The following is a 24,747-nucleotide window of genomic DNA, read 5'->3' as shown; positions in this document are numbered from 1 at the left end:
AGTCTGTTTGTCCCTTTCCCTCTGCTCCTCCCTGCACTCATGCTCTTTTTTTTCTCAAAATCTTTTTTTAAATTTTTAAAAAATAAAAAATAAATGGAACACATGACTAGGGCATAAATGGAAAAATCATTTATTTGATGACCAAGAGACAAAAATGGTATCATTTAATGACGTTTCTACCATACTTTTATCTGGGGTCAAATATAGTGCTTTCACATACTACTTCATTTAAATCTCACACACACACACACACACCCCGCGTTGTAGATGAGTTTTATCAAGGCCACTCATCTACAAAGAACTAGGATTTTACACACGTTCATCGGAGTCCAATGTGCACTTTCTAATCACAATTCTTGAACCATTCCACCCTAGCTTACCTTGCACCAAGTCCTCAAGCTGATGTCCCATCTACCCAATCTGCAGGACATCCTGCTTAGGACTCTCACCCTATAACTGTTGTTCCACCTTTCTACCTCCTGCTCAAGAAGTTGCAGTGGCTCCTTGATAATTCAGGGTGGTTCAAAATCCACCACACTATGTAATAATGCCAAATCTACAGCTAACGTTTCCTTGAAGTCCCAGCCAGCTCCTCCAGTCCACAAGGACTTTTTTCCTACTGACAGAGTAGACCCAATTGTAGACCCTAGCAATCCTTTATCATTTCTACATGTAAGCTTGATTTCATGACCAAACTGAAGGCTACTCTAAGATAAGAATAGTGGGTTGTTACTTTATTTTTACTGTTTTTCTCCCTTCTCCCAGAACTAAGCAGTTTATATGTCACTTAGGTATTAAATACTTATTGACTGATCACAGAGCAAACCGTATTTTTGTTCTGTTCATCTTTTGTTTTTGTTTTGCAAATAGTGGTAAGAAGCAAAGAAAGTGGAATGATTAGAATTTTAGGGTTGCAATTAATATTGAGAGAAAAAAATTCCCGGATGATGAACAGTTTTTGTCTTTAAATGTGTATTCCAAGCACTGCTTTGGTCAATTTAGTTTAGGCAACAGGTAATTCTTAGAGATGATTAATTCCAGGTGGATCAAACCTTAATATCCTGAGGATGATTCACTTCAATTTGCTGCATCATTACTTTTAGGAGGCAGCAAATGATAGCAAACACTATACACTCTTGCACATTCTCTCCAACTTCCCTCCCAAGTTGAAAACCATTTAAAAATAATTTGAGATAAAGTTCAGTTAGCTTTGAAAATCACAAATGCTATGGAAGTGCTGACTATTAATTTAGTAAAAGCACAAGCTATGAAAGCTGAAATTTGAAGGCAATTGCACACTGCTGAAATGTTTTAATATTTAAATGAACCAGCCTCAAGAAAGTCTCTGACTTCTCCTGTTTATATATCAGGGAGAAAAGAAGTCTGAAGTGGAGAGATCTTAAATGATTTAAAAGAGAATACGGAAGTGGAAATGAGTAGGAATAATTGTTGGCTATCAGAGGAGGGTAGTTACACTCAAAGATGATCAAAATCATGATTGGGGGTTCACACATCCATCATGTTGGAGATTCCTCCTTGTGCTGGAGATTGACAGTAACTTGGGAAGTGAAATATGGGGGAAGAAGAAGGAGAAGAAGAGGAAAACTAAGAGGAAAGAAAAGGAAAAGGAGATCTTTTGACTGAGCTTAAAAATAATGCTGATGAAACTGGCATTTCTCCATTGCAAATCAGTCCAAGAAGCAATTACCTCCCAGTAAGGACTCCAAATTGAAGCTACCTTCTGATTCTGTCCTCACTAAGAGTCATCTTCAAATCCCCCTCCATTACTGGTTGGCATGTGGAGTGAGATTTTGTTCCCACTCCCACCCTATGTCAGTTGCATTCTTTTGCATCCATCACATGGCTTCCTGAGTTAAGGCTGGCATCCTATGCTCTTTCTCACCCCCATCCTCCACTTCCACCAAGACCCTCAGAACAGATCAGTCCTGCTGCCTTCCACACATTTCCTGTGTAACTTTTATCTTCAGGATTGTCCAGATACTCAACTTTTCCAATAAAGTTACATTAGGCCTTTGTCCCCATATATCAGCTGTTCTGATGACTGAGATCTATATGCTCTACTCAATGAAGATTTCCTGGAAAATGCTAAAACACTGAACTTGTTCCTTGGTGGAACTTCTTAGATAACTTTGCTGTGGTACCACTGGAAATTAGGGGCATAAATTAAATGGCCTATAATAGCAACCTATGATGTTATAGAAAAACTCCTTACAGAAGAAATAAGGAATGGTCTTCCTTCTCTTTCTGTTACTTTTAAGCATAGCATTTATACTACAGGATATTTGTAAAACTGGAAAAAAAAAAAAAGTAAACATAACTACAGCTCCTTCGCCCAACTGTATCCACATCCTGCATCCAGTCACAGTCCCTGTAAATCATGTTTACATTATATAAGAATATCGTATAATTGTAATAATTATATTACATAAATATGAATTAATGTTTATTATATTTAAGCATTTAATGTACTTAAATATATTTGTAAGATACATATTGAATTAAATATATTAAATTATTTATAGTAGGTCTACGTTATAAAATATTTTCCATTGATGTTTTTATAATGGTTTAGTATTCTGTCACATGGATATCCCATAGCCATCCTTTAAATTTAAAATTATACTTCTATTGTTTTCACTAAATTTGTCCTTATAATATTATAATAAAGACCTTTGGGCAAAAATTTGTCAGAATTTTTCTTAAATGGCACAAGGGCTATTTTCAACAGTCATTCAAATTTTATGTTTTCTAATTTCCTTACTCTAACAATTGTTAAATATGCAATTGAAAAGAAGTTTCTCCTAGTCAGGGTAATTAGGTAATCTTTGTGAGTATGGAGATCATCACATTTTAACAGAATTTTGCTTCTGGTCAGAGATTTCAAAGCCTATTTAAAGAGTAAAACAAAATGAATTACACTGCTTCTAAAACATCTGTTAAATGCCCAAATGTGTCAGGCACTGAGAACACAAGGATGGTACTAGAGAAACCAAAATGAATGAAAAATGTATGGTCTGTGAAAGTCTCTTGATCCTTCATTTGGCCCATGTGGTAGACGCACTGTAAAAATGTGCACAGTTCTTCCCCTCCTTATATTCACAACAATGCCAGTGTGATGCTAAAGCACTTTCTGTCCATCCCCTACCTCTTGAGTCTGGGCTGGCCATGTGACTTGCTTCGGTCAATGGAATGCACCATAAGTGACTATGCGCTCATTCCAGTCTGGGACTCTGGAACTTCATACACCTTGCTTGCTCCCTTGAAACCCTGCTATTGTACGAACAAGCCTGAGCTAGCCTGCCGGAGGATGACGAGAGATGAAGTGGGCTACAGACATCACCTTCGAGTGGCCAGCCCCCAGGAAGCCAGCAATTGACAACACATGCCAACTAAGGCCAGAAGAAATGCCCTCCTAAGTCCAGGATCCTGAGCTAAATGAATGTTTGGGTGGTTTGTAACACAGGAGATGCTAATTAATACAGCCCATACACCAACTGCAGCAATATGCTTGGTATCATTACAGACAAAGAGGCAAAGGAGTTGTAAGTAGTTGATTTCTCTTTCTTCCTCAGCTGCTTTTGATCTTATTGACTAATATTAGAGTTTCAAGTAGTGTTACATCCTTCAGAAAGCTTTCTACAAAAGGGTGAAAACATTCTGATAAAGAGATTAAACAAAGTTCTCTTTTTCTTTCCTTAAAACAATGTTAACTCTCCATATGTACCTTCCCTGGGCTGGGATGGAAGTGGCTGAACTGAGCTACAAATCCTCTTGTTTTGGTTTGTGGTAATGGGTGGTCATTTATGCTGCCAGGGAAGTAACTGCATAGGCAGTCTGGCCCTGAGAGGCAATACTACTTAGCCTGTGTGAATTGTCTGATGTGTCCAAGCTAACAGTATTATCCAAAGAGCTCTTTTCTGCTCTAAGCAGCAGCTTTGGATTTGCAGCCCTGGTTCAGTTAAGCCAGCATCCTTGTGTTCTCTGAGTTTCCTCTCTTGGGTAAGCCCATAAATAAAAGCCTTTCCTGAACTTCTCCGTGTTCCCACCAAAATCTAGCAGCCAATTGGACCTTTCTTCTAGACTCCTGCTTTCTGCTACATCAGTGCATCTCAAACTTTAATGTACGTAGAAATCACCTGGGGATCTTGCTAATTTGCAGATGCTGATTCAGGCCTGGGGTGGGGACCAAGAATTTGTATTTCTAACGAGTTCCCAGGTGACACTAATACTGCTGCTCCCAGTATAACATTTTGATTAAATTAGTGTATGACAAAGGAATTAATCCCTACTAACTAAAGGTTGGTTGGTGGATAACCTGAATTAGAGAGTGCCTAATCTCACTTAAAACCTTCCTGCTCTTATTCATAGTCAGGTGAGCAAATCATAGCCTTTACCCTCCAGAAGGAGACAATGGATCAGACTAGCTTTGATAGTCCCTGTGAGGGCTACTCCAATAAAGGTGTATTTCCAAGCACAGCATCTTTTATTTTTAAGAACTCACTCACCGGAAGTCACTCCTAACAGCGTGCAATGGTGGTTCCCCAGGACCTCCAAAATTTTCACTTTTCCTTGTTTCATCCCCAATTCTCCTATTTCTGGCCATCTCTTACTCCCTTATTCCAGCCTTGCATAGACCCGCCAAATTAAGAAACTGTTGACCAATGTTCCCAAATCTCCCAACTCCTATTTAGTTGTGTGAGCTCCAGGAGCCCCTACACCTACAGTGCTATGTTTGTTGGCAGATCTGCTACAGTATAGCTGACCACTTTGACACCTGATTCTCCTCAGAGCAGTTATTTCATTTTAAAAAGCAGGCACTGGGGCGCCTGGGTGGCTCAGCCGTTAGCGTCTGCCTTCGGCTCAGGTCATGATCCCAGGGTCCTGGGATCGAGCCCCGTATCGGGCTCCCTACTCAGCGGGAAGCCTGCTTCTCCCTCTCCCACTCCCCCTGCTTGTGTTCCCTCTCTCACTGTGTCTCTCTCTGTCAAATAAATAAATAAATAAAATCTTTAAAAATGAAATAAAATAAAAAAAATAAATAAAAAGCAGGCATTAATTCTCTACCAGGCCATGCATTCAACAGTGCAGACCCTCAACGCTCTAGGTGAGATCCATAGATCAGCTGCATCAACATCACCTGGGAGCTTGTTCGAAATGTAAACCTCCAGCTCCATCCCAGTGAATTAGAATCAGCCTTTTAGCAAGATTCCCAGGTGACTTTTATTAAAATGTGAAACATACTAGTGTAGAAATTTCAAAACACCTAGCTACTCTTGCAGTGTGCATTCCAGGACAACTTTTACACTATGATAGAGGAAAGACCTCGCTTCAAACTGCTTCTTCCAGTCACTAGGTGTATGATCCTTTATATCTGAGGATAGTGAGGATACAGCTACTTATAAGTGACAATGGAATGAATTAAGATACACAAACATTTTACATGGTGTCTGGCACGTTGGTGGCATAGAATAATTTGTTTTGCTTAATGAAAGATGAAAAATGTTAAAAGATACTGAATTGAAAATGCATTTAAGAATAAAATTTGACAAAAGAATTAAACATTTAGAAATATTACTTTATGACCACAGAGTAATAAATGTATAATTCTCAAGGGTTTGCTTTCTTAGCTTGGAACTAAAAGACTTTTTGTCATTCAAAAAGTATACAAATGTATACATTTGAAAATACTACCACACCTTGAATAGTGCTAGATATGGGATATCAGAGACGTTTGCTTTGCCACTGTCCCAAAATTTACATGGTTGCTTTGTGCTCACAAATATAGCCTAACATATCTTTCCAATACAGTATAGAGGTTTAAAAAGCCAAATTACTGCTGATGGCAGCAAGATGTTTGAGTAGAAGTTATTTTCAAAGCATCCAATCTCAATGGAGAGAGATTAAACAAAATCACTTGGAGTTTAAAGTTTTCTTGGAACCCCACTTATATGGCTACAGAAAGGTAGGTCCCTTTTCAAACTGAGATTGTCCTTGAGCAATATTAATTGCCCACAAAACCAGCTTTTGTGTATCTTGAAATCAACAATGAACAAACAAGCTCAGCATGATTACCCACTTCAGTGCATTAAAAAAAATCAATACAAAGATTTATACAAAGCTTTGTGTATCTCCAAAAATATCTTTATATAAATCTTTGTATTGATCTACATCTTGAAATCAATAATAAAGGGAAAAATCCCCAAATGATCACCCACTTTAATGTATCTCTAACATTTTGAATACCAGGAAAGGAATCTCATTGCTTTCAAATGCCACACCTAGAGTTCATTAAGCCATTTCATTTATTATCCCTATGTTTCCTTCTCAATACTAACAGCAGAGCTAAATATGTCCTTTCTTCTTTTTTATAATCTATTTTAATTTCAAATTGCTCTTAAGAAAATATAGCACACACGCGTGCCCGCTCTCTCTCCCTGGCAAATCTCAGGACCTCTCCCTAAAGTATCCAAGCTGCTCTTTGTAGAATCACTTTAGATTCAAACTTTAAAAATTTTCTAAAAACACATGCCACACAATCTGTTATGTTGCACCACATGAAACTGCCAATATTTGACAATTCTTGACCCAAGATATTGGTGATTTCATATGGCTCAACCTAATAGTTTCCTTAATCCACACTTTAAAGAGACACTCCACGTAGACATTTTCTATTTATTGTAATGTCCGTTAGGAAAATGTATTTTTAAATGGCCAAGAACCTAAGTTGTTTTCTCGCAATCCTTAGGTTACGTAAATTAGAAGTCCCTAATTTGCCTGGTAAGGGGACCAGTCTTGTCCTGTTCTGATTAACTTTTAGTAATTGCATCAGCAGCCAGGAAGTTGAGCACTACCTTACATTAGAAGGGGAGAAAACAAACTAGGGTGGTTTTTGTAAAAGTTTCATTTGGAAAAATTTAACAAAATGGTTTAAAAAAAATTTTCCCTTCAGGTAAGTGCTTTGACCAAAAAAAGTCTTACACATGGATCAATTATAATGGAAAAGCTTGAATAACTATTCATGTCCCTAATTCTACAACTCGAGCTTTAAAGATTGAATGATAGGGGCGCCTGGGTGGCTCAGCTGGTTAAGCGACTGCCTTCGGCTCAGGTCATGATCCTGCAGTCCCGGGATCGAGTCCCACATCGGGCTCCCTGCTCGGCGGGGAGTCTGCTTCTCCCTCTGACCTTCCCCCCCTCATGCTCTCTCTCTCATTCTCTCTCTCTCTCTCTCAAATAAATAAATAAAATCTTTAAAAAAAAATTTTTTAAAAGATTGAATGATAAAGTTATCAGAATTTTGCTCAAATAGCTGGTGTCACAGAGAACAGAATCAGTCCATCCATCCATCCTTTTATGTTTGCTGTCCAGCACTGTATGAAGTGTTGTTTTTAACGATTACACAGAGGAATGGTAAAATCCTGAACTGCCTTCAAAGCCATTAAGGAGATTTAGTCATGTTCAGCAGAGCAATAGACGTTTATGTATTTCAATTCTTCTCAATATCCTGAAGACTTGATTTTTTTTTTTTTTACAGAATGATGGTATACAGAATTAACTTTGATGTGGGATAACCAAAAGTTTATACGTACTACTGTTCTGAATAATGAAAAAATTCCTTCGAAAACAGGCTTGTAATATCCCACCTCTTTCAGATGATAAATGAAATCCTTGACTTTCAGAGCATGTGTCTATAATCCAACGACTCACAAATTGGGATGCACAATCAGAAGATAGACTCACCTGCCAGACCCAGAGGTAGCCCGTGAAGTTCCTCACCCTAATAAGATAGCGTCTATTAGCCCACTCTGCAGTGGGTAGCAAAGTTTTCTTAAACTCAGTAACCACGGTCATCACGTAAGAAAAGCCCTCCCAGAGTGTTCCTGATAGAGGCTCAATTTCCAGGTGGAAGCGATAAACAGGCAAGGCCTGACCACTTAGAAGAAACTGATCCCAAGCTTGCTACTTCACCTAAACATATTATCAGAAAAAAAACGAAACAAAAACCTGAATTTATCAAAGGTTAATCTGCTTAAAATCCAACATATCCAAACTGAACACAAAAGTAAGCAAGGAGCCTATTAACACCTATTACTCTTTCTTTACAGAGGAGTAAATCATATCCATGAAGCAGTATTCCTGGAAGAATATCTAAATATGTCAGAAAGGTAAGCGAATCTGATTTGAGAAAAGGCTGTAAGAATTTATGGGCACTTCAAATTTTCACAATGCAACAAATAATTTAAAACAATTATTAAGCAACAACCAACTACAGAAAGTGCAAACTAACACGAAGTTTGCTCAAAACTTTCAAGAAGGATATAGTTTGACACAGTACCTGGTCCAGGTGTATTCAAGGTGGGGCACGTATTTTTTCAAAGAGCGCAGTTGGAGCCCACACAGTGCACTTTGTGACTTCGGTTGTATGTGGGTCCTGATGGAGCGGCTGGGAGAGGGTGGGCTGAGCCACAGAGGACGCTCAGAGAAGCGCGGAACCAAGCCCCGGACGCCACAGCCCTGACCACTTTTCCCAGAGCAAGTCGGAGCTCGCGGTATCTGGGGAGTTCCATGCCTGGACGCAGGGAGTCCTTGGATAAAAACACGTGCGTGCACGAAGGTGCATGAGGCCCCTCCTCCCAGACGCTCCCTCAGTTCTCGACTCACACCACCTATTACGCAAACCGCAATGCACCTTTCGCCTCACCCCTCACTGGAGCCCCAGAGGCGGGGCACAGCTGTACCAGGGAGGCATTGCCTGAGTCCACAAAAGGGGAGTGGCCTGTGCATGCTCTGCAGGTAATCTAGAACCTTCCAAGAGCCTGAAGGACTGGGAGATCTCTGGGGGCCTCTGGCGGCCAACCCTGGGGCCCCAATCCAAACTTTTGTATGACTAGGCACGCAGGTTAGAACAGACATTGAAAAGAAATGCAACCTTTATAACAATTCAGCTGAATCATTTTATGTCTGTTGAATCTAGTATTAATATATTTGTACTTAAACTTTGTCTTTTTAAATCTGAGCAACTCATTGGATTCTACAAAAATACCGGTCCACGATGTATTGGAAATTTAAAAAATAATAATCAGAAACAAGAACAAAAAACAGTTCCTTCCTTACAGAAGTTCCTGTCAATCTCGTTTCCAAATAAGTCTTTCCCAAAGCTAGCCATTGCTAGATGCTTTCATCTTGTTTTTAAAGATACCAGGTGAAAAGTAATTTTATGACTGCCCCCTTGGAGTTCATATTAGTGTTTGGTGCCCTCACTATTAGGAACCCCAGGCTGGTAGCTAAGGTAAGTATGGGGCTGCACTGTGATGTACTATGGGGCCCCTTGATAGACATGAGGAGCAGGCTACTGCATGCTCCTTAATCCATTCTCCAATATTGAGAAAAATAATGCCTCTGTTCTCTGTGCCTATTTCCCCGCCCACCCCATGCCCCCTTTATGCAAGAGAAAGAAAGTGGAGTTTTCACCTGAGCTAAATTTTAACATAGTTCAGAATAATAAGCAGCCCACAGCCATCAAAAGGAATGAAATCTTGCCATTTGCAACAACGTGGATAGAACTGGAGGGTATTATGCTGAGTGAAATAAGTCAATTAGAGAAAGACATGTATCATATGACCTCACTGAGGAATTCTTAATCTCAGGAAACAAACTGAGGGTTGCTGGAGTGGTGGGGAGTGGGAGGGATGAGGTGGCTGGGTGATAGACATTGGGGAGGGTATGTGCTACGGTCAGCTCTGTGAATTGTGTAAGACTGTTGAATCACAGACCTGTACCTCTGAAACAAATAATACATTATATGTTAAAAAAAGAAGAAGAAGAAGAAGAAGAAGATAGCAGGAGGGGAAGAATGAAGGGTGGAAATCAGAGGGGGAGACGAACCATGAGAGATGATGGACTCAGAAACAAACTGACGGTTCTAGAGGGTAGGGGGGGTGGGAGAATGTGTTAGCCTGGTGATGGGTATTGGGGAGGGCACGTTCTGCATGGAGCACTGGGTGTTAAATGCAGACAATGAATCATGGAACACTACATCAAAAACTAATGATGTAATGTATGGTGATTAACATAACATAATAAAAAGGAAGCATCAGCCCACCACTGAATTCATTTTTCTTTGTTTTGTTTTTTGTTTTTTCATAACTACCACGAGGCTGGAATCACTTGCTTATCCAAAGCTCGCAAGAGGGTCCCAAACACTTGGATGAGATGCACTCCTCTGAACAGGTCAGACCAGGAGCATGGCCCCTGTGTTGGAGACAGAAAGAGTGTGTCTTGAAATTTGGCTAATTGTGATTGCTTTGTCCTTCAGTCTAGACATTAAGAGTTCTCATCACTTTACCATGAGTGGGATATTTTAAGTCAGCAGAGGTTCTAATTATGCACCGATTAACCTTAATTAAGACAGTTCTTGTGTAACAGGACACCCAGAGATTACACTACACAAACAGCTTGACAAACGCTGTCATTTAAAATCCTTTCCAAACATGTCCTAATTTCTTAATTAGGAAATCAAGTTGTGAAGACTCTATATTCACAGACGTTACTTGGGAAATTCATGTAGCAAACATGGAGTCCAGTTCCTCTTCACACTCCTGAAATGCATTGGTTACAGCTGAACATGCTGCCATGGATGGACCCATAGGGCAGCACAACAAAGAATGGTGGGTTTTTTTGCACATTTGCTTCAGGTAGAAAGTAAAATGGTATCAAATTGCTATAGTTTCATTTTTATTTTTCTTTTTTTTTAAGATTTTATTTATTTATTTGACAGAGAGAGATAGCGAGAGAGGGAACACAAGCAAGGGGACTGTGAGAGGGAGAAGCAGGCTTCCCACTGAGCAGGGAGCCCGATGCGGGGGCTCCATCCCAGGACCCTGGGATCATGACCTGAGCACAAGGCAGATGCTTAACAATGGAGCCACTCAGGAGCCTCTCTAGTTTCATTTTTCAAGGAAAGATTAGGAAATGAGAGAAGGTATTTCATGGAAATAATGAAAGGATTTAAGATTGATCCTTCTCCTGTTTGTATTAAACTGGAAGACACATACACTATAAATTTAATAGAAAATGATGACAAATTTGGTATTATAAACTATATCTTTGAGATCCTTATAGAATCTTATTTTAAAAAAATATATTTCTATTTATTTAAATCATGATTTATGCTGATCAATGGATTTCTATATTCAACTGGCACATTTCTTATATATTTTATACTTCTGTTACTTTTTAAATGGGATCTTTTCTTTCAACATATTTACTTTTATCTTCAGATATTTTTTTTATTCTTATGTTAATCCCCATACATTACATCATTAGTTTTAGATAAAGTGTTCCATGATTCATTGTTAGTGCATAACACCCAATACTGCATGCAGAATGTGCCCTCCTCAATACCCACCACCAGGCTAACCCATCCTCCCATCCCCCTCCCCTCTAGAACACTGTTGGTTTTTCAGAGTCCATCGTCTCTCATGGTTCATCTACCCCTCCGATTTCCCCCACTTCATTCTTCCCCTCCCTCTACCTTCTTCTTCTTCTTTTTTTTTTCTTAACATATATTGCATTATTTGTTTCAGAGGTACAGATCTGAGATTCAACAGTCTTGCACAATTCACAGCGCTTACCAGAGCACATACCCTCCCCAGTGTCTATCACCCAGTCCCCCCATCCCTCCCACCCCACCCCCCACTCCAGCAACCCTCAGTTTGTTTCCTGCAATTAAGAATTCCTCCTATCAGTGAGATCATATGATACATGTCTTTCTCTGTTTGACTTATTTCACTGAACATAATACCCACCAGTTCCATCCACGTCATTGCAAATGGCAAGATCTCATTCCTTTTGATGGCTGCATAATATTCCACTGTGTATATATACCGCTTCTTCTTTATCCATTCATCTATCGATGGACATCTTGGCTCTTTCCACAGTTTGGCTATTGTGGACATTGCTGCTATAAACATCGGGGTGCACATACCCTTTTGGATCCCTACTTTTGTATCTTTGGGGTAAATACCCAGTAGTGCAATTGCTGGATCATATGTTACCTCTATTTTCAACTTTTTGAGGAACCTCCATACAGTTTGCCAGAGTGCCTGCATCACCTTGCATTCCCACCAACAGTGTAGGAGGGTTCCCCTTTCTCCGCATCCCCGCCAACATCTGTCATTTCCTGACTTGTTAATTTTAGCCATTCTGACTGGTGTGAGGTGGTATCTCATTGAGGTTTTGATTTGGATTTCCCTGATGCCGAGCGATATTGAACACTTTTTCATGTGTCTGTTGGCCATTTGGATGTATTCTTTGGAAAAATGCCTGTTCATATCTTTTGCCCATTTCTTGATTGGATTCTTTATTCTTTGGGTGTTGAGTTTGATGAGTTCTTTATAGATTTTGGATACTAGCCCTTTATCTGATATGTCATTTGCAAATATCTTCTCCCATTCTGTCGGTTGTCTTTTGGTTTTGTTGACTGTTTCCTTTGCTTTACAAAAGCTTTTTATCTTGATGAAGTCCCAACAGTTCATTTTTGCCCTTGCTTCCCTTGCCTTTGGCGATGTTTCTAGGAAGAAGTTGCTTCAGCTGAGGTTGAAGAGGTTGCTGCCCCTGTGTTCTCATTTAGGATTTGGATGGACTCCTGTCTCACATTGAGGTGTTTCAACCATTTGGAGTCTATTTTTGTGTGTGGTGTAAGGAAATGGTCCATTTTCATTCTTCTGCATGTGGCTATCCAATTTTCCCAACACCATTTGTTGAAGAGACTGTCTTTGTTCCATTGGACATTCTTTCCTGCTTTGTCAAAGATGAGTTGACCATAGAGTTGAGGGTCCATTTCTGGGCTCTCTATTCTGTTCCATTGATCTATGTGTCTGTTTTTGTGCCAGTACCATGCTGTCTTGATGATGACAGCTTTGTAATAGAGCTGGAAGTCCGGAATTGTGATGCCACCACCTTTGCTTTCTTTTTCAACATTCCTCTGGCTATGCGGGGTCTTTTCTGGTTCCATACAAATTTTAGGATTATTTGTTGCATTTCTTTGAAAAAAGTGGATGGTATTTTGATGGGGATTGCATTGAATGTGTAGATTGCTCTAGGTAGCATTGACATCTTCACAATATTTGTTCTTCCAATCCATGAGCATGGAACGTTTTTCCATTTCTTTGTGTCCTCTTCAATTTCTTTCATGAGTATTTTATAGTTTTCTGAGTAAAGATCCTTTGTCTCTTTGGTTAGATTTATTCCTAGGTATCTTATGGTTTTGGGTGCAATTGTAAATGGGATCGACTCCTTCATTTCTCTTTCTTCTGTCTTATTGTTGGTGTATAGGAATGCCACTGACTTCTGTGCATTGATTTTATATCCTGCCACTTTACTGAATTCCTGTATGAGTTCTAGCAGTTTCGGGGTGGAGTATTTTGGGTTTTCCACATAAAGTATCATATCATCTGTAAAGAGTGAGAGTTTGACTTCTTCTTTGCCAATTTGGATGCCTTTGATTTCTTTTTGTTGTCTGATTGCTGTGGCTAGGACTTCCAATACTATGTTGAATAGCAGTGGTGATAGTGGACATCCCTGCCGCATTCCTGACCTTAGGGGGAAAGCTCTCAGTTTTTCCCCATTGAGAATGATATTCGCTGTAGGTTTTTCATAGATGGCTTTTATGATATTGAGGTATGTACCCTCTATGCCTATACTCTGAAGAGTTTTGATCAAGAAAGGATGCTTTCTTGATCTTTGTGAAATGCTTTTTCTGCATCTATTGAGAGGATCATATGATTCTTGTTCTTTCTTTTGTTAATGTATTGTATCACATTGATTTGTGGATGTTGAACCAACCTTGCAGCCCAGGGATAAATCCCACTTGGTCGTGGTGAAAATCCTTTTAATGTACTGTTGGATCCTATTGGCTAGTATTTTGGTAAGAATTTTTGCATCCATGTTCATCAGGGATATTGGTCTGTAATTCTCCTTTTTGATGGGGTCTTTGTCTGGTTTTGGGATCAAGGTAATGCTGGCCTCATAAAATGAGTTTGGAAGTTTTCCTTCTGTTTCTATTTTTTGGAACAGTTTCAGAAAAATAGGTATTAATTCTTCTTGAAATGTTTGGTAGAATTCCCCTGGGAAGCCATCTGGCCCTGGGCTTTTGTTTTTTGGGAGATTTTTGATGACTGCTTCAATTTCCTTAGTGGTTATAGGTCTGTTCAGGTTTTCTGTTTCATCCTGGTTCAGTTTTGGTAGTTGATACATCTCTAGGAATGCATCCATTTCTTCCAGGTTATCTAATTTGCTGACATGGAGTTGCCCATAATATGTTCTTATAATTGTTTGTATTTCTTTGGTGTTGGTTGTGATCTCTCCTCTTTCATTCATGATTTTTTTGATTTGGGTCATTTTTCTTTTCTTTTTGATAAGTCTGGCCAGGGGTTTATCAATCTTGTTAATTCTTTCAAAGAACCAGCTCCTAGTTTCGTAGATCTGTTCTACTGTTCTTTTAGTTTCTATTTCATTGATTTCTGCTCTGATCTTTAGGATTTCTCTTCTCCTGCTGGGTTTAGGCTTTATTTGCTGTTCTTTCTCCAGCTCCTTTAGGTGTAGGGTTAGGTTGTGTACTTGAGACCTTTCTTGTTTCTTGAGAAAGGCTTGTACTGCTATATACTTTCCTCTTAGGACTGCCTTTGCTGCATCCCAAAGATTTTGAATAGTTGTGTTTTCATTTTCATTGGTTTCCATGTATTTTTTTTAATTCTTCTTTAATTTCCTGGTTGACCCATTCATTCTTCAGTAGGATGCTCTTTAGCTTCCATGTATTTGAGTTCTTTCCGACTTTCCTCTTGTGATTGAGTTCTAGTTTCAAAGCATGTGGTCTGAAAATAGGCAGGGAATGATCCCAATCTTCTCGTACTGGTTGAGACCTGATTTATTACCTAAGATGTGATCGATTCTGGAGAATGTTCCATGGGCACTAGAGAAGAATGTGTATTCCGTTGCTTTGGGGTGGAATGTTCTGAATATGTCTGTGAAGTCCATTTGGTCCAGTGTGTCATTTAAAGTCTTTATTTCCTTGTTGATCTTTTGCTTAGATGATCTGTCCATTTCAGTGAGGGGGGTGTTAAAGTCCCCCACTATTATTGTATTGTTGTCGATGTGTTTCTTTGCTTTTGTTATTAATTGGCTTATCTAATTGGCTGCTCCCATGTTAGGGGCATAGATATTTACAATTGTTAGATCTTCTTGTTGGATAGACCCTTTAATTAGGATGTCGTGTCCTTCCTCATCTCTTATTACAGTCTTTGGTTTAAAATCTAATTTGTCTGATATAAGGATTGCCACCCCAGCTTTCTTTTGGTGTCCATTAGCATGGTAAATGGTTTTCCACCCCCTCACTTTCAATCTGGGGGTGTCTTTGGGTCTAAAATGAGTCTCTTGCAGACAGCATATGGATGGGTCTTGTTTTTTTAATCCAGTCTGATAGCCTGTGTCTTTTGATTGGGGCATTGAGCCCATTTACATTCAGGGTAACTATTGAAAGATAGGAATTTAGTGCTATTGTATTGCCTGTAAGGTGACTGTTACCTTATATTGTCTGTGTTCCTTTCTGGTCTATGTTGCTTTTAGGCTCTCTCTTTGCTTAGAGGACCCCTTTCAAGATTTCCTGTAGGGCTGGTTTTGTGTTTGCAAATTCCTTTAGTTTTTGTTTGTCCTGGAAGCTTTTTATCTCTCCTTCAATTTTCAATGACAGCCTAGCTGCATACAGTATTCTTGGCTGCATATTTTTCTCATTTAGTGCTCTGAAGATATCCTGCCAGTCCTTTCTGGCCTGCCAGGTCTCTGTGGATAGGTCTGTTGCCAATCTAATGTTTCTACCCTTGTAGGGTACATATCTCTTGTCCCGAGCTGCTTTCAGGATTTTCTCTTTGTCTATGAGACTCGTAAGTTTTACTATTAGATGTCGGGCTGTTGACCTATTTTTATTGATTTTGAGAGGGGTTCTCTGTGCTTCCTGGATTTTCATGCCTGTTTCCTTCCCCAAATTAGGGAAGTTCTGTGCTATAATTTGCTCCATTATACCTTCTGCCCCCCTCTCTCTTTCTTCTTCTTCTGGGATCCCAATTATTCTAATGTTGTTTCGTCTTATGGTATCACTTATCTCTCGAATTCTGCCCTCGTGATCCAGTAGTTGTTTATCTCTCTTTTTCTCAGCTTCTTTATTTTCCATCATTTCATCTTCTGTATTACTGATTCTCTCTTCTGCCTCATTTATTCTAGCAGTTAGAGCCCTCATTTTTTATTGCACCTCATTAATAGCCTTTTTGATTTCTACTTGGTTGGATTTTAGTTCTTTTACTTCTCCAGAAAGGGTTTCTCTAATAACTTCCATGCTTTTTTCAAGCCCAGCTAGTATCTTTAAAGTGATAATTCTGAACTCTAGATCTGACATCGTACTAATGTCCATATTGAGTAGGTCCCTGGCAGTCGGTACTACCTCTTGTTCTTTTTGTTGAGGTGATTTTTTCCGTCTTGTCATTTTGTGCAGAGGAGAATAGATTAATGAGAGAACAAAATGCTAGCAGTGTTACCACGTCCCCAGAAAATATACTCTAAACAAATCAGAAAAGACCTGAAGCAGTGGGAAAAGAAAGGGAAAGAGAGAAAAAAGAAAAAGAAAAAAAAGAAAAAGATGAAGATAAAAACAAAAACAAACAAAACAAAACAACAACAACAACAAAAAAAACAATGTGATCAAATATGATCAGGCTGGTATATAGATCAGTGCCACACACTAGATTTGGGGTGTATTTTGGTCTTTTAGAAGAATGTGCCTCCCAAAATTTTAAAGAAAGAAAAACTTATATATGTACAAAAATAAGGGTTGATATGATGAAGGGATGGAATATGACTGTAAAGATGGAAATTATAAAAAATTTTATAAAAGGAATTGATAATAAGTTGTTTGAAAAAAGAAAGAAGAGGATTTAAAAAAAGAAAAAAAAAGAAAAGAAAAAAAAAGGGAGAGGATGTGATAAGGCAGGGGAATAGAAAACACCATATACTAGAGATTTAGGGTATATTTTAATCTGTTAGAAGAAACTATCTCAAAATTTTAAAGAGAGAACAACTTATATATATAAGCCAAAAATACGGGTAACTACTATGAAGGGATAGAATATGACTCTAAAAATGAAAAATAAAAATGTTTTTTTTAAAAAAAGGGATTGATAAGATGTTGGTTGAAAAAGGGAAAAAGAAAAATTCAAAAAGAACAAAAAAGAAAAAAAGTTAAAAAAAAATTAACTTTGAAAGACTAAAGAATCATGGTAAAAAAGCCACGGATTCTATGTGCAGTATTCCCCTAGCACTGGAGTTCTGCTGTTCTCATTGATCGGTAAACTTGGTCTTGGCTGGCTGTTCTCGCTGAACTTCTGGGGAGGGGCCTGTTGCCGTGGTTTCCAAATGTCTCTGCCGGAGGCGGAATTGCCCCGCCCTTGCCCCCTCCCGGCTAAGTAATCTGCTCGGGTTTGCTCTCCAGGGCTTTTGTTCCCTGCGAGCTTTCCGTACAGCTTTGGAGGCGGAGAGTGAAAATGGCGGCCTCCCAATCTCTGCCCCGGAGGAGCCGTGAACTCGGGGCCCCACTTCTCAGTTAGCCCCCAGAGAAAAGCCGTCAGTCACTCCCGGCTCCCCGGTCTCCGGCCGCACTCCGTGCTCACCCGGCCTGTGACCACGCGTTTCTATCTCTGGCACTGGACCCCGGGTGGAGTCTCCAAACCCAGCAGATCCCTGCGGTGCACTCCCGTGCGGCTCCTCCCAGGGGAGGAAGGTGAGTCTACCCCGATTTGCCGCTTGTTGGGTCCTTGCTGGAGGAGCAGTGACCCGACTGTGCCACAGATCACGGTTTATGGGAACCCCGAGCTGAGAGCCCGCGCCTGGGCTCCGCCTCTGCAGCCGGCTTCCCTGCTCCGTTACCTGGGAGCTCTGCCACACTCAGGCACCCTTGGTCTTTCTCTGACCCCGAGGGTCCTGAGACCACACTGTCCCGTGGGGGTTCCACCCCCCGCTTAGCCACCAGAGTGACGTCCCTCAGCGGAGCAGACTTTTAAATGTTCCGATTTTGTGCTCCGTGGTTCTATCACTTGCCAGAAGCGGCCGATGGAGGCCCCTCCCCCGCCATCTATCCTCCCGAATATCGCCTCGGATTCACTTCTCCGCACGTCCTACCTTCCAGAAAGTGGTCGCTTTTCTGTTCAGAGAGTTGTTGCTATTCCTTTCTTCAATCTCCTGTTGTGTTTGTAGGTGTTCAGAATGGTTTGATCCCTATCCAGCTGAATTCCTGAGAGGAGATGAAATCCAGGTCTCCTACTCCTCCGCCATCTTGCTCCGCCCCCTAGCTTCAGATATTTTAATATGAAGCCTACCATACATACATGTAGTGTTTTAAGAAAATTTATAATACTTAACACCCAGCTTAAGAAATAAACAATTAATGGGGCATCTGGGTGGCTCAGTTGGTTAAGCATCTGACTCTTGGTTTTGGCTCAGTTCATGATCTCACAGTTGTAAAATTGAGCCCCGCATCAGGCTCCATGCTCAGCAGGGAGTTTGCTTCTGATTCTCTCTCCCTCTCTCTCTGCTTCTCCCCATGCTTGCACTCTCTCGCTCTCTCTAAAATAAATACATAAAATTTTTTATAAAAGAATAAAACATTAATAATTTTAAATCCCCCTGTTTTTCCATCCTTTATTACACCACTTTCTTCCCTTCACTCTAGAAATATCTTCTCCTAAATTTGCACCAATAGTTTTCATCATTATGTTTAGAGTTCCCCCACCTAAGTGTAGTATAAAGCTAAATTTTGTGTAATTTTTCACATTTTTGCATGTGTACAAGTGGAATCATACTGTAATATTCTGATTTAATTTTTTATCACAACATACTTTTGGCATTCATCAATAGAGGTATATAATTTAACTCCATTTGTTTTCCCTGCTATACGTTATTCTGTCATATGACTCTATTATAAAAAATACAATGATCTACTCTAATGATATTGAACATTTGGACTGTGTAGCAGGCAGAATTCTAGGATGGCCCCCAAGATTCCCAACACTGGTGGACACATACTTTCTCCTATCTATTCGATCAAATACTAATCTGCTGCTGTGAAGAGACTTTGTGGATATCATTAAAATCCCTAATCAGTTGACTTTAAATTAGGGAGATATTCATAAGTGGGCCTGATCTATTCAAGTGAGCCCTTAAAGAAGGTCAGAGAGATTCAAACCATGAGAAGGCCATGGAACAAGGAACCACTGACAACCACAAGAGCTGAGAGAAGCCTCCAGCCAACAGCCAATAAGAAGATGGGGACCTCAGGTCCACAACTGCAAGGAGCTGAATTCTACCAACCACACAAGCTTGAAAGAGAACACTGAGCTCTAGAAGAGAACAAACACAACCAGGCCAACACCTTGACTCCAAACTTATGATGCCTTGAGCAGAGAATTCAGCTAGGCCAAGCACAGATTTCTGACCTACAGAAACTATGAAATAATATATGGGTGTTATTTTAAGCCATGTAATCTGTGTTCATTCGTTATACAGCAATGGAAAACTAACAAAGGTTCTTTGCACAATTGTTCTATTATAGGCAATGCTGCTCTGAACACTTTTGTACATGTTTCCTGGCCCACATGTGCAAGAGTTTAAGGCACATACCTAAGAATAGAATAGAATTAAACAGTTACATGATATGTACATTACTGGATAATGTCAAATTATTTTCTGACATAATTTCAATTCATACTTCCACTAGCAATCAAGAGAGTTTTCTTTGCTTCACATCCTTCGCCAAACATGGTATTGGCAGGATTTAAATTTTTGCCAGACTAATGACTGTGAAATGATATTTAACTGTAGTTTTTAATTTGCAGTTCTCAATTATTAATGACAAAGAGCAACTTTCCATGTTTATATGCCATTTGTATTTCTTCGCCTGTGCAATGCTTTTTCAGGGGACTTTTTATTACTGATCCACAGTAATGTTCAATCATTTCCCCACTAATCTACTGAACCAGTTTGAACCACATCAGCTCTCCAGATTCCTGAGTCTTCTTTTGGATCTCTGTTCTATACCTGTGGTAGATATTTATCTATTCCTATGACAATACCAGACTGTATTATATATATAATACCTACCTATAGTGCAAATTGTATTTATGACTATTTGGGGCCCTTTCATCTTCCATATTCATTTTATAAAGAGCTTATCACATTTCATTTAAAAAATGGTATTATTTCTATTATACTAAATCTATAAATCAATTGGAAACAAATGGCATCTATAAGATACTGAGTTTTTCTATTCATGGAAAGAGCATGTTTATATTTAGTCCTTCTTTACTGTTACTAAAGTTTTACAAGTATATACATAGGATCTTCTATACCTTTTGTGAAATGTTCACCCTATGTCTTTTTTTTTAAAGGCAGTCTCTTCAACAAATGGTGTTGGGAAAATTGGACAGCCGCATGCAGAAGAATGAAACTGGACCATTTCCCTACACCATACACAAAAGTAGACTCAAAATGGATGAAAGACCTAAATATGAGAGAGGAATCCATCAAAATCCTAGAGAAGAACCCAGGCAGCAATTTCTTTGACTTCAGCTGCAGCAACTTCTTCCTAGAAACAGCGCCAAAGGCAAGGGAAGCAAGGGCAAAAATGAACTATTGGGACTTCATCAAGATAAAAAACTTCTGCACAGCAAAGGAAACAGTCAACAAAACCAAAAGACAACTGACAGAATGGGAGAGAGAAATGACATATCAGATAAAGGGCTAGTATCCAAAACCTATAAAGAACTTATCAAACTCAATACCCAAAGAATAAATAATCCAATCAAGAAATGGACACTACCTCATCGACAGATGAACGAATAAAGAAGATGTGATACACACACACACATACACATACACTGGATTTTACACAGCCATCAAAAAATGAAATCTTGCCATTTGCAATGATGTGGATGGAACTAGAGGTTATTGTGCTAAGCAAAATAAGTTAATCAGAGAAAGACAATTATCATATTATCAATTATCAATTATCATATGATCTCATTGAGATGTGGAATTTAAGAAACAAAATAGAGGATCATAGGGGAAGAGAGGAAAAGTTAAAACAAGATGAAACCAGAGAGGGAGAGAAACTGTAAGAGACTCTTAATCATAGGAAACAAACTGAGGGTTGTTGGAGGGGAAAGGGGTTGAGGGATGGGGTAACTGGGTGATGGACATTAAGGAGGGCATATGATGTAATGAGCACTGGGTATTGTAAAAGACCGATGAATCACAGACCTGTACCTCTGAAACCAATAATACATTATATGTTAATTAATTGAATTTAAATAAAAAATGTTTTAAAAAAAGACATGTTCACCCTATGTACCATATATATATATATATATATAGCCATATATATATATACATATATATATGTATATATATATGTATACAGCTATTGTATATGGCATCTTTTTAAATTATATTTTTCTAGGGTACCTGGGTGGCTCAGTTGCTTAAGCATCTGCCTTCAGCTCAGGTCATGATCCCAGTGTCCTGGGATCGAGTCCCACATCAGGCTCCCTGCTCAGCATGGAGTCTGCTTCGCCCTCTTCCTCTGCCCCTCCCCACAGCTTGTCGCCCTCTCCCCCTCAAATAAATAAATAAAACCTTAAAAAAAAAAAAAAAAGGTTTAGCACTACTGATGTACTGATGCACATTTGGTTTCTTTTAAGAATTCCTAGACTTTATTATTTACCTCCTATTTTTTAGATTAGTTTTGTTGTTGTTGTTCATCTCTCTTAAGCTGAAATCTTAGCTCATTAATTTTCAGTCTTCCTTCCTTTCTAGCATAAGCCTTTGGGGCTATTGTTTTTCCTCTATTTGTGTCACACAAATTTTAATGAGTAGTTTTATAATTATTTAATACTAATAAATTGTTAAGTAAACATAAAGTCCTTTGCTTCTTTTCTTGGTCTACAACAAACATGTGAACACACAAAATAGGATGATTTTGCCTTTTTAACGCTGTGCTTTACTTCTCTTCCAAGACTCTACCTTCCATATCAGACTAGTGGTGAGTCTCAAAGTCCCCAGTTCACTGAAGAAATGTCTGATTGGTCTTTTGGTCACACAAGCAATGATTTGTCTTCTTCGCTATTCCTTTCTAAGCTTAGTGATCATTTGAACTTCAGTAGATACACTTCACAGCTATAAATTATGGAACTAAGAAAGTGCCAATCTTACCTTGACCATTCTATCTCACTTTATTGGACCAATGTAATATATAAGAATGTAATATATAATATATACTGATGGTAGTATCAGTATGCTTTGATCTAAAAGTCCTTGGATTCTGTCTCCACACACATTAGAAAAACATTTATTTTATTCCTGAACTTTTAATTAAAGAAAATAGTGTCTTTTAGACCAAGTAGAAATGACCATTGCTATAGGAAACAGCAGACCCCCTCCCTTTTTGCTATGTCTGTGTGACAGAGCTTTAACAAGCTTCATGAATATCAAAGGCTGTATGGAGCTGAAGAAAAGTCTCATAATGCCTTTTAAATCCTCTTTCTTTTTCAAACCTGCAATGTGTAAGTATTCATTATATGCAACTTGCATTCAAATTTCTGCTGTTCAAGCAGAAAAAAATGTCTTTCATCAATTTTAAATTCTTTAATTATTTCCTAATCCTCCACATGTAGGTTAGAGTGAGCAGCCATTTAGAAGATTGAAATAATTCTTCCTGATACCTGTATTTAGGCAAACTATTTTGACTGCAAATAACAAAACACAATTGTACAAACATAAACATAAAAAGGGGGATTTATTAGTAAGAATCAGGGGGTTCTTGTGGACTCTGTGACCTGTTAGGTCTGAGAAGGGTCTAGAACTACAAGCCTGAAACTACCTATAGGCTGTTAGAGCCCAAATATCCCTCTAAATCCCCACTATAAATTCTCAAGAGAGAGGAAACTCTATTGAGCATAGCTTGGGGCAGATGCCTATTCGTTGTCTAATCAATGATAGAGATAGGATAAGGACAGTGTGAAAAGGAGTTTCTAGATCAATTGCTTTATGTAGGGCCAACAATTTTTGGAGGCAAAAAAGATAGCAATTTCATAAAAAGGAAAATTTATCTGGCAATAAAATTAAAATTCTTGAGAATTTCTGCCAGAATTTGGAGGGAAAAAAGTCAAACTAAAAATGATTGAAGAGAATATAGTGTAATTTTATAGCAGCAAATGAAGAGTAAAGATGTAAATAATCAACCTTTCTTTAAAAAAGAAAGAAAAAGAGCACACTACAAAGTGTTGATATCAAATCAAGTTAATTAAACAGCATGAAGAAATATTCTGAGATGAATAATGATCTGACCCGGGAAATAATTAAAGATATGATTCTAACACATACTGGTGAAAACCTAAATATAAAGAAATAACTTACGACTATCCAAGCACTCAATAGAAATAATACAAAGGTGGGGGGGTAGTATACTTAAAGAAGAAAATTAGGCTGACTTTTGATTTGTTTTATGAAATCTAGATGCCAGACCACTCTGAGAAACATGTAAAGGTTTTGACTAGAAAATTTGAGATTCTCATAATTTAAAATAAACCAAGTTTTCTATCATGTGCATAAATCAAAGAAAGATAGTCTCCTCTCTTTCTACTGGGAAAAAGTGTTCTGCCAGCTGAGAGAACCTATTTCCTCAGCGTGCAAAGGTCCTAGTCCTCTCCTTACCTGGAAACTCCTTCTTCTTTTTTTTTCTTTTTAATCTCCTTTAGAATCAGCTCAGTGATATAGTTCTTTCCCTGGACCTTCAAACTAAAGCACGTTGCCAAGTTACTCTTTTTCACAGAAAAAATCATTTTCCTTCATAGCATATTTCAGAATTGTATTTATATATTTGTGTTCATTAAATATCAATCTTCCATATCAAGTCATAAGACTCATAAATGCAAGCACAGTTTCTATTTTGTTGACCACTTATACACAGTAAATAGCACAGTGTCTGGCAGAGCATACCCAATAAATGTGGTGGGAAGGGAAGGGAAGGAATAGAAGAGAGTTGCACATTTTAATGAATTGGTGGGGAGTAGTCAGCCAGGGAAAAAAACCACAGGAGTAGAGTGTTAGTCAGCTCAGGCTGCTACAACAAAATACCCAGAAATGAGGTGGCTTATAAACAACATAAATTCTCACAGTTCTGAAGGCTGAAAATCTGAGATCAAGATGCCAGTGGGGTCAGGTTCCAGTGAGAACCCTCTTCCAGGGTGCAGACTGTAGACTTCTTGTATGTATCCTCACATGATGGAGAACAGAGAGCAGTAGAAGCAAGCTTACTAGTGACTCTTACAAAGGCACTAATCCTATTCATAAGGGCTTACCTTCACGTCCTGGTCTAATCCTAACTACCTCCCAAGGGCCCACCTCTTCATACCATCATACTGTGGGGTAGAGTTTCAATATATGACATTTGGGGGGACACAAACATTCAGTCCATAACAGGTAGACTGCTGGGCACAATATCTGAGAAGGGGTCCCAAAGATCCCTTTCATAATGAATGAATGAAGAGAAAGCCTCACTCAAGTCTCAGTATGAGTTTTCAGTAGTTACAGATGGTTCTGCAGAGTGGAGGGAGAGATGGATGAAGGGGT

The sequence above is a fragment of the Mirounga leonina genome, unplaced genomic scaffold, assembly GCF_011800145.1.
Source record: "Mirounga leonina isolate KUSES-001 unplaced genomic scaffold, KU_Mleo_1.0 Mir_150, whole genome shotgun sequence".
In the NCBI taxonomy this organism is placed as follows: Eukaryota; Metazoa; Chordata; class Mammalia; order Carnivora; family Phocidae; genus Mirounga; species Mirounga leonina.
The sequence above is the reverse complement of the archived record's forward strand: the minus strand, read 5'-3'. Positions refer to the sequence as shown.